The sequence below is a fragment of the Lontra canadensis genome, unplaced genomic scaffold (genome assembly GCF_010015895.1).
Source record: "Lontra canadensis isolate GAN:19392208 unplaced genomic scaffold, GSC_riverotter_1.0 scaffold237, whole genome shotgun sequence".
Classification (NCBI taxonomy): Eukaryota; Metazoa; Chordata; class Mammalia; order Carnivora; family Mustelidae; genus Lontra; species Lontra canadensis.
The window spans coordinates 313,598-325,477 of NW_022631231.1; positions in this window are offsets into that span (position 1 = coordinate 313,598).

Consider the following 11,880-nt stretch of genomic DNA (forward strand, 5'->3'; position numbering starts at 1 on the left):
GAAAGGTACAAGATTAGCTTGGAAAATGGTGTTGTGCATGAAAAATAAGTGCTCAAAGAGTGATGGTGTCTGGTCAAGAGGACACAGAAACCATCATTAAGTGTTTCTTCATTAGTGTTTCTTCATTAGCCATTAAAGCAGGCAGATCTTCACTTAGGAGAGTGTGATCCGTATGATATGGTCTCCTGGCTACACTTGTTACCCATCATTGCTGCTCTATTTTACAAGGCCACTGGGAGCTTGTTTTAAAATTACACTTTCAGATACAAAATTCCCTTGTTGGTATGTCTTTTAAAATTTTTTATTTTAATCTGGGATTGTTTAAACATCAAAATAAAGAATGATAATAATGGGGCGCCTGGGTGGCTCAGAGGGTTAAGCCTCTGCCTTCGGCTCAGGTCATGATCTCAGGGTCCTGGGATCGAGTCCCGCATCGGGCTCTCTGCTTGGCAGGGAGCCTGCTTCCTCCTCTCTCTCTGCCTGCCTCTCTGCCTACTTGTGATCTCTCTCTGTCAAATAAATAAATAAAATCTTAAAAAAAAGAATGATAATAATGGATTATAGGCATTAAATTAAAAAATCCACAAGTCCATTCTAATGTTAATAAATGAATTCAGTAGTAATATGATGAAGAATAAGGTATTTACATAGTTTGAAAGTAGCTTCTTACAGAATGTTTTAAGAAGTTACCTTTATGATGGAGAAACTTGGCAGACAATAATTTAATCAAGTGGTCAAGTTAACATTACCAGTAATAGGAAAATCTAAATAATGTACCACAGAATAAGAATGCATTAAGAACTCAGCATAGATTTTACTTAGATACGTGTTTTTACTGCCAATTGTGCAAACATTAATTCTAAACATGCAGGAAAAACTAACAAGTCTAAATTGAGGGGCATTCTACAAATTTACTATCTAGTAGTCTTTGAAAGTGTCAAGGCCCTAAAGCTAAGGACAGAGAAATGGTTCCGAGTAGCAGGAAACTCAAGAAATGTCACAACTAAATGCATTGTAAGAATTTGGATAAGATCCTTTTGCTACAAAGGACAGTATTAGGAAAACTTGAATGAAGTCTGAGGATTAGATGGTCATAACATATTAGAGACAATCTCTAATCAGACAGTTGTGGTTATGCAAGAAAATGTCTTTATTAATAGGAAATCCACATAAGTATTTGGTTATGATAGGGCATCATATCTACAACATAATTTCAAAAGGTTCAGGAAATAAAATATCTTTCTATTGTACTTTCAAATTTTCTGTAAGTTTGACATTGTTTCCCAAAAAAGAGGAAAGAGTAAATTAGAAGGAAGATAAGAAAAGACACAAAGAAAACATAGCAAAGAAAATGAAAACTGTAAGAGATAAAATAAAAAATAGAAAATAAGAGCAAGAAAAAAGATTTTTAAGACAATGACAGATATGGAAGACTAGCAAAGGAAATAGAATATGGGTATAGATAAAGCCCCAGAAAGAAAAAATCAAGCAAAAACAAATATTTAAAACTGTATCTTAAGAAAGCTTTGGTGCAAAAACAATGAATACTGTTATGCTGAAAAGAAATAAAAAATTTAAAACAAACAAACAAACAAACATAAGTTTGAAAAGCTAGGGCCTTTGCCACATGTTACAATATGTGGTAACTTGGATTTGAATTATAGATAGAAAAAAGAAGAGCATTTATGTTTCCTCTGTAATTGAAGTCCTGACCTCTTGTTTTCCAAGCAATGTAAACTTTTGTCAAAGTCTCCTATTATAATTGTACTTGCCGACTTAGAGTCAGTTGTCATTTTCATTATATTACATGACTTGGTAATTAAGCCATTTGAAAAAGATGGAATTTGCAGTTGTAGTGGATAAATAATTTCAGGCTTGGTTTTCTGTTTTTAAATGATTTGAGGAGGAGGCTTGGAACTGAAACTCCCTTTAAAAGGGACAATATGTATACAAATGTCATTGACAGCTAATACTTCACTCTGAATTATTATTATGTGTGGTTGGTTATCCATAGAATAAAAAGGATAATTTGAAAAAAAAATAAAGTCTATTTTGTGTCATATTAAAAAAAAAAAAAGAAAAAGAAAGCTTTTTAAAATTAAAAAAAAAAATTACCCTAGATTGTATGCTGGAGTGAATCTCCAGGAAACTAGCAAATATTTCCCAGAACAGTCAATACCAAAGTGTCTCCTAATGTGGAGTTTCAATGCTAGAGAAAGTCAACAACAACAACAAACAGTGGGAGGGGATAACCTGAACAGGAGACAAATGACATTGAGAGCAAAAATTTAAAAACAAGACAAATTAGTTTGGGTGAGTTTCCTTGGCTCTGGAGGAGTTCATAAGAGTTATTAATATTGCTTAGTTGTTTATTTGAGGAGTCAGTGTAGAGTCTGACATGACTGAAGAATTAGCTTCTTCTAGTCTGTATGGAAAAACTACAGGTGAAACATTTTCGAAGTCAAAAAACAAAACAAAACACCAACTCCAACCTGAAGTGGAATCTGCCAAGATGTGTGACAGCTGATGGTGGTGAAAACAGGTACGGAGCAGAACCAAAGCTTATATGGACCGATGTACGAAACCTGTGAAACTGGAATGTTCAAACCTGTTATTATTCATTGGACTACTCATCAGCTGGTACTTTGAAGACAGTATTGGAACTGACCATGTGTTACAAACACAGCAGCATCAACAGTGAACTTTGGGTACTCTTGTAGACTTACCATTGGCAGTTTGAGAATTTTTGTTCAGAAATAGAAGCTGAATATCCTAAACTGTTCAACTACACAGGAAGTCAGTAACTTAGCACTGGTAAACGTTTTTTATAGCTTTTTCGGGCTGAGATTGAAATGTTTCTGAATGAGAAGAACAGCTCTCATTGGCTATTGTTTAACCTTGTGTGGCTTTGAAAAACAGCTGTTGCTACAACGTGATAATGTTTCTTAATGAACTGAACCAAAAATAACAAGGCAAAACAGTGCTTATATGTGAGACTTATTCAGCAGTAAAGTCATTTCAATGACAATTAATGTTTGAATTTCAAATACTGTCTAACTGCTTTATATACTTCCCATGCTGTCAAAAATTAAAGCAAGAAGTTTCCATTTCCATACAAATTTGCAACGGATATATTTTCCAAGTTCAAATTACACTTCCAGCAGCGCTTTTCAGATCTCAATGTGTGAAAGAACAGAATGATTTGGATTTCTTTATCCTTTATTCCTATATGTCGCCCCTCCCTACCTCCCTTCTAAGAGTCTCCCTCATTCTACACGTTCCCTGGCATCTCCATGGTTTTATGGATCCTCTTATCCTTCGAAGCGTTCCCTAAATGTCTCAGCCTAGGATTCTTAAGCCCAACTCCTGTGATAATTATTATCTGGTCTTTCATTTGACCTTCCTGTATACTGCTTTTTCTGCTAATATATATCCACTATGCAGTTAATATCTCCCTGTATGCACTGTAGGTGCCTTGAGTGGAGAAGCTACAATTCAAAGATAACCCACAGTCCCTGTTGGCAAGATGTGAAACTTTAGAAAATGTTGGTTGATTACCTGCTTGAGCAAGTATTTATAGTTACATAGAAGTGCTTAGTGAAGGGCTATGAAAAGACTCATCGACACTTTGTTCTTACAAATTTAATTCAGCTAATGTTTCCTAGGTATTTACTTGCTTTTGGCTAGTAATAGAAATGAACCTGAAATTATCTCTATCCTCAGGAAGTGAGTGGTAGGGTTGAATTATTTACTCCAGTGGTTCTCCACTAACAACAATTTTGCTCCCCAGAGGATGTTTGGCAATGTCTGACGACATTTTGTCTTCAGACAAAACCGAGAGGGTCAGGATGCTACTGGCATATAGTGAGTAGAGCCCAGGGGTACTGCTAAGCATCCTAATACACAGAGAAGTCATTCACAACACACAATTGTCTGGTCCAAAATGTCAACACCGAGGTTGAGAAACCATAATTTACTATGCCAGTATGGGCTGAAATATGGGAAAATAGTTTTTAATATTTGTTTTCTTCATCTTCTAAATTATGAAATTGTCATAGGGCTTTTTTAAAAAATATCTGAGAATCTAGGGTTGGTGTCTTCCTCCTTATTCATCATCATTTCACTAGGCTTAAAACTTCACAAGATTGGAAACCAGTTCTCTTTCTTTGAAGGGTCCAGTAAATGTTTGATGAGCCTATGCGCTCAATAAATATTTGTTGAATGAATAATTAAGTGTTGAGGTGTTATCTGCTCTTCCTTCACTCCCCAATGCATTGGTCTAATATCTGCTTTCTAGAACTACTGTGATTCTTCATGGATCTAGAAGGACATTTAGAGATAATCTCATCACACACTTTTTACTATTCATTAAGATGGTGACACTTTTTCTAGAAACACTTTCTCATGGAAAATTCTAACATATGAGGCAGATAAGAATAGAGATGTTTTAAAGGTGAGGAATCTGGAGCCCAACCACCAGCAGCACATTGAGGTGTCTCCTAAGGTCAGCATTGAAAAACCAATGCAAATTACACTCAAATGTCAATAGACAAAACTGAAGTAGGGAGAAAAAGTAACCAAAATAAAGTCACATAACTAGGTAGTGGTAGGTCGCTAGTTAAAGCCGCATTCATTCATTAGGTACCCTGAGGTGTAGAGGTGTAGAGCAAAAGTTCCTAGTTTGTTGAATTAACCTAATACCACACTATACTAATGTGTGTGGGGGGGGCAGGGGTGATTAGGAACTCTGTTGTTTATATCTGATCATCTAGGGCTAGTGTTCTCCCCACCAACTTCTCTTCACAGCAGGAATTCAATACTTAAAACATGTGGATTAACTGGGCTATAGAGATATTTCTTTGTGAATCATCTTCCCCTCAATTAAGATAGGTTCTTCAATTAGGTTAATTAAAGCAGAAGAAATTTAGGAAAGTCCTTCAATATCCACTTACCCTTCTATGTAGAGAAATGATTCTTAATGGAAGAGGGTTGTTGCATAATGGTATTTTGGTATTAGGAGAATGTGTAGTTTGAAAAAGCACTGTCTCTAAATTTATTTTTAACACCCCCCCATACCTGTAATTTTCATAATACAAACCTCAGAGAAAGCTTGTCAAAATATTTTTGGCTGGCTGGTGGGAATACTTAGAAGATAGTCATTCTCTAATGAATAATAGAAAAGTGAAAAGGAGGTGTCTACGGATCTTACAAGAAAAGGTTGAAGCATGAGGTTTTTGTGTTTATCAAAAGATTATGGGATATTTGGGGCACCTGGGTGGCTCAGTGGGTTAAGCTTCTGCCTTCGGCTCGGTCATGATCTCGGGGTCCTGGGATCAAGCCCTGCATCGGGCTCTCTGCTCGGTGGGGAGCCAGCTTCCCTCTCTCTCTCTGCCTACCTCTCTGCCTACTTGTGAGCTCTCTCTGTCAAATAAATAAATAAAATCTTTAAAAAAATTTTTAAAAAAGATTATGAGATATTTAAAGGTGGGAGGTAGAAAACAGGGCATTTTATGTAATGACCTAGGGCCATTCAGTGTCCTACATAGCCACTGTTAAAAACAATATAAAGAGGATTGAGTCGGGGCATAGAACATAGAGGAAATAGACAGGCAATGCCAAAGTTCTGAGAACTTCCAGGCTGGGAACTTCATGGTAAAGATGAGGAAACCATTCTTGGATAATGTTATTTTGTTCTATTCCCTGTTATGCTTTGCTATGATCCTTCTCCACACTATCAGCTTAAAAAAAAAAAAAAAAAAACCTACAAAATGACTGGAAGGTCAATATGAGAGCAAGGAAGGATCCCGCTGGCTGGAGTCATGCTGGGATCCTGTCAGCGTCACAGGGTTATCCTGGGAGACATTGCCCCAAAAGTTTTTATCATGAGGTGACCATGCAATAGGTGGAGATCTACTTTACACAGATTATATACGCAATCTAGACTTACCTTCTTTGCACATGAACCACCAAATGTGTTCCTTTCTCTCAGAACTTTTGTATCAAACACCTGAAGACAAAACTGATGTGTGCATTACCTCAGGTCAACGCTTGAGCTACATTTAGTGATCTGAGAGTCAAAAAAGGTTTCAACTTCCCAGGAAAATCCTTCTGTCAGCAATAGCTTTATAAAATGCCACAAACAGAGCTTCGTGGAGGACCCAAAGGGATCTGTACCTATGAATGTGAGATGGGCCCTGGGGAGCTCTCAGAACAATGATGTCATCCAGGAGAGCAGAAGGGAGAAGGGAATAACCAAAAGAATGTTCTATCATTAGTCTCGCCTATCTGAGCACTCTCTGCCCTTTCCGTCTACCTCAGCTCAACCCACTGCTGATCCTACTTACCCGTCACAAACTGCCATTGACTAATCTTCCCTTGTGTCCAGCTTCTGTCTTTATGTTTTTTTTTCTTCCATAGCCAACAGCTCTTCACAGAAGGAGGTGTCCTTAGAAGTCATAGATCTCACTCCTCAATTTACAAACAAGAAGAGCCAGAGTAGGGATAGCCTTTGCCCAGGGTCACACAGCAAATGTTCGAGTGAATCTAGGAGGTTCAGCTCTTGGTCTGGTGTCCTCACTGTTGGTGCCAGTTGTCTCAGCCTGATCCTTCCCACCCTCTAAAGCTTGTTGTTCTTGCTTCACCAGAGTCCTCTTCAGAGGACAGTCATTCGGGGAATTTCAGGAAGCATTATAGAAAGTAGCTGCCAAGCACCGTGAAAAGATCAGATGTACTTCATTTTATTATCACATGAAATGAAAGACTTCTTTGTGTTTATTTAGTCCCATGAATAAGGAAGAGCTTGGCTCATCATGACCAATACTTGCTTCAGTCTATGAAGCACAGCCCGTGTTGAGGCTGGAAGAAACAAGAATCGGAAACAAACGTTTATGTCGTGACTGTTATAACCAGAAAATGCTATCTTGTCCCTTGGGTCCACCACTGAAGTCATCCTTAAAATCATCTCACAGTCTCTAATTTGGTAATAGCCTATAAAAGCTGGTTTAAGAGTTTGGTTACTATGAAAAGATTTATAATTGTAAATGGATAGCGTATTGATTTTTTAAAATGTAAGTGGTGAGATTTTGTAGTAAGTTTCATCAACCGAAGTTCTAGCAAATGCCCAGAAATTTTTACAAACACCATCATATTACAAAAACTCTAAAATACAGAAATAGTTTTAAAAGTACAAGATGGTCTATTTACACATATATCTTTTTCTCAATGCCAACTGACAGATTCATTTAAGTTGTCAGTTGTCACTTGTAGCTAATTTTTAAATGTAACTGAATTCCTGACTTCATATTTTTTTTTTTCTTTTGTGAAGACAATACCTCTCTCCCTACATCTGGGTGGGGGGGGTGGCGGGGAAGAGTAGTATTCTGCTACTGGTAACAGTTCTTCCACTGCCCAGCTGTGAGCTCAGGAATGCAAATGGTGGGAGGGACATTTGTTCATTCCCTACCTCACTCATCCAGAAACTTCCGCAAAAGTGATTATCTCTCTTCTACCAGGATCTGTCGGTGACAGAAAATTAACTTTCTCTAAATAGTCTGTTTATTCTGCTCATAAAAAGCTCTAAAGGAAAGTTTGCCCCAGGTTCTGTTATTTAAGGCTTAACCTTTTATCTAAAGGCTGGTCCTCTATAAATGCACATAATGGAATTTATCCTAAGTGATAGACTCTCAAATGAGAGCAGGGGGGAATCATAGAAAGTTCTTAATTTTAGAAAATGACAATGTGTTAAATCCTGGCTCTGCCCTACCACTCAATTATCTACAGAACTTTGAACAAGTTGTCTGATTTCTGAGTCTTGGGTTCCTTAGATGTTTAGAGACTTAAATAGGTTCATGAGTACAAAGCACCTAGCAAGAACATCTGTACTGGAAAGTACTCAATACATGTTTGCTGTGTCCCACTATATACATGAGTAGAATTGACAAGATTTTTAAAAATAATATTCTGCCAAAATGAATATGCCAGGTTTGTAAACAGGTGGATGTGCCAATCCAGAACTGAGATTATTTCAGAAACAAAGGCAATCTTGGATTGAGAAACCCAGAAAGGAAGAGAATATCTACCCAATTCTGCATGTTACAGATTAAGATACAAAGTCAAAGGATGTAAAATCAAAGTTTAAGCTTCACCCACACTTACCACCCTTTAGCTTCTGTGATTAGTTGGTAAAGAGGATTGTATATGAAAAATGTGTCAATGTGTCCAACCTTACCAAGGTCACAGTTAAGAGTCCGCTCATCCTGAAGAGAGGGAAAGTGGTCTAGAAATAAAACATCCTCATCTCAGCTGCTATACTAAGGGAATATATATATATATATATTTTTTTTTTTTGAGAGGGAGTATGCAAGGGGAGTAAAGCAGAGGAGGAGGGGGAGAGAGAGAATCTAAGCAGATTCTGAGCTGAGCTGGACATGGGGCTTGATCCCACAACCCCAAGATCAGGACCTGAGCCAAAATCAAGAGTTGGACACTTAACTGAGCCACCCAGGTGCCCTAAGGGTAAATATGTCTTTAAAGATGGTTGCACAACAGCACTTTTATATGGGGGGATAAATTGACTTCTCTCAAATTTCTCCATTATTCTAAACCACAAAGGTATATGGCCTCCCTGATGTTTGATGAATGTTGGGACGCCATTGTGGACTGCAAACTGTCAATCCAAACTTAGACAACCAGGATCATGCTATGGTAGTCTAAAAGTTTTGTGCCATACAGCAAATGGTGCACTTTATGAACCAGAATGCTTTTGAATGTACTGCTAATAGGGTATGAATGCTATGATATGGGCATAGAGAAACACAATTATTGTAGTTAAATTATTATAAGCTTGATTTGTACTCTATATAATGTATGTTTTCTTAAAAAAATAAAAAGTATACTTCACCAGCTAATTAACGGAAGGTAGAATTTTAGACATGTTGCCAATAATTCTCCAATGGCAAATACCTATTCTAAACAATGTAGATGTCTTTGTTTACCTATTGAAGAAACTACACACATTCCTAAAACTATTTTTCTCACAGAGGAACACTAATTACATTGATTCAGTTGGTTAAAAAAATACACATTATTTACCTGATATTAATGAAGTAACAGTAACAGAAATGATCCCCATCCTTCTTTGAGTATATGTAGTCATTAGTGCTCCATTTAATGGCAAAAAAGCTTTCATCCTCTGGATCAGAATATGGGATGGAAAGTATGAAATAAAAGCCTTTCCCTGACCCCTAAGAATGACCGGTGGGCAGTCGCCCCCTTGGGTGACTCAAGTTAAGAGGTTTTGGAGGAGAGCAAATCAGGTGGGAAGTTCAGGTACTTCCCCAAAGACCAGCACAGAGATTTGAGGCAGCAGGAAGCCACCTAACCCCAGGATTCTACAGCTGCTGCTAAGTGCCAGCTTCCTTTTCCTTCCCAGCAATCTCTTCCAAGGCTGAACTCCAAGTCAGGAAATTTTTCTCAGCAAAGTAATGATCTGATCCAAAATAATCAACACTTAGCTGTGACCAGCCAACGGGCTCAATCCTCCCTGGAAGTGTTACAAAATAGTCTAGAGAAATTTCCAGTGGATGAAGTGAAGGCAATCCTGTGTGCGTGTGCATAAGGGGGTGGTACAGAAGTCACTCGGAGCTCTTCAACTAGCCCCAGGAGCCTCCCCACTGCTTCCCCACATCCCCACCTGAAAGTAAAATTAGCCACATGTACCCGCCACTCCTTTCTCCGGAATAATTCTGTATAGTAATTTCAGGGGTATTATTTTTATAATTTCTGATCCTAATTGGCTCCTTCCACTCTGAAACCAACCCTTACTTGCATCTTTGGATCATCCATGTTCAAATGAGAAAGGCAAAGTTTAGAAAATAACCTACTTTGGGAATATGTGAAACCAGATCTCATTAGGGAATTAAAACACTATTGAGTTTCAGCTTGTAAATTCCCACAACCAAAAAAATCAGTTATAAGCTATGTTGAAGTTATGACTCGTCTTAATGCATTTTCTATTGTACTTGAAACAGAAGTGATTTTAACCAATCCTCTGGGCTTCAGAAGGAGAGTAGGTTAGTAATTCAATGATTTACTAAGTTTCAGACAAGAAAGGGTACCTGACTACATTCCATTTCTATCCATTCTTCAACAATGTCTGACCTAAGTCCTAGATTTATGGTGCTGATGGAAAATTCCAGAAACTAAAAAATATTTAAGTTTTAAAATTACTAGATCTCGGGGCACCTGGGTGGCTAAGTGGGTTAAAGCCTCTGCCTTCAGCTCAGGTCATGATCCCAGGGTCCTGGGATCGAGCCCCACATGGGGCTCTCTGTTCAGCAGGGAGCCTCCTTTCCTTTCTCTCTCTCTGCCTGCCTCTCTGCCTACTTGTGATCTCTGTCAAATAAATAAATAAAAATCTTAAAAAAAAATTACTAGATCTTAGGGGGCACTTGGGTGGCTCAGTTGGTTAAGCGTCTGACCCTTGATTTTAGCTCAGGTCATGATCTGTCACTCTCCCTCTGCCCCTCCCCTTTCTCTCTAATTAAAAAAAAAAAATTACTGGACTTTTTTTTTTTTTTAATGACGTTTAACCAATACCTTGGAGAAAGTGTTCTTACTAGGACTAGACATAGCAAAAAGAAAAACATGCCAAAGGGATCACTGAAACTAGGTTTTTATCACACCTGGAATGAAATTGTGTCTGCAAACACAGCATCTAAAATATTGTAGATGTTGTTAATTGTATTTGAGAGGCCAATTCAAAGCACAGTTATGGCGGTTTATAGGGACATTAAAGGGAACCAATGCCTTTGAATATGCTTGCTACTTTAGTGGTTGATAACAGTTTCTTTTAATCAAGGAAGTGTACACAATGGTCAAAGTATAATGAATTTTAACAGTCTCTACCAGATGCATATTTATTAGTTACAGAGGCTGTGATACTCTTTGGACTTAATTAAATCAGATAGCATAAATCAGTGTTTAGATAAATTATATAGACATTCCTGATACCTATCCACAGAAAGAAAAGAGACACACAGCAACTGAAATAGTTTGGTATGTCAGTTTAAATATTTTGGTGAGTTGGACCAAATTTAAACTGGCTAAAAGAAATAAATGTTGACTCATTTAATAAGAAAATTCAGTGTGGGGTGGCGGGAGAAAGGAGGGGTGTGACAGTGTCTGATGGCTCATGGATTTCTTTCTCTTCTCTCCAGAGTATCACACAATGTCAGTTTCATCCTCGCGCTGGCTCCAGTCAAGATAGATCTCAGGGTGACAGAGGCCAAGTGCTTCGTCTTCCACATCCAGAGGCCTGCATCTTCCCCAGCATTCCAAGCCAGAATCCTGAGCACGTCATGATTGGAACAGCTCATGTTTTATGATGAATCCCTAGCTAATCACTGTGGCTAAGGAAATGGTTATGTCAATCAGTTCATACCACATCTCTGGGAAGGGAGTCATTTCATGAGAAGGACATAGATCATGTGGAGGATAGGTAGATACTAGGAGGAAAACTGGGGAAATGGACAAAGGAATACTGGAGGTTCACCACAAATAATACTGGATGCTACTGAAAGACAACAGCAAACCCAGCGTTGTATTTACTGAAAATGATTATTGGTTTCACTAATAAGAAAATAGTTTCTGGACCACAAACTACCAACAGCAACAACAACAAAATTCCAAGGCCAGTATGTTTATTATTTTGTGTTTGACTTAGATGGTTGAATGACTTCATTTTCAGTTATAAGCATTACATTAATTCCCATGCAAAAACCCAAGACCGCATATGCCAGATTTCAATTGGCCAAAATCCAACCTGTGAGTCTGGACATTCGAGATCAAATCCAAAATGTTGCTTGACCTTTCCAATAGTAG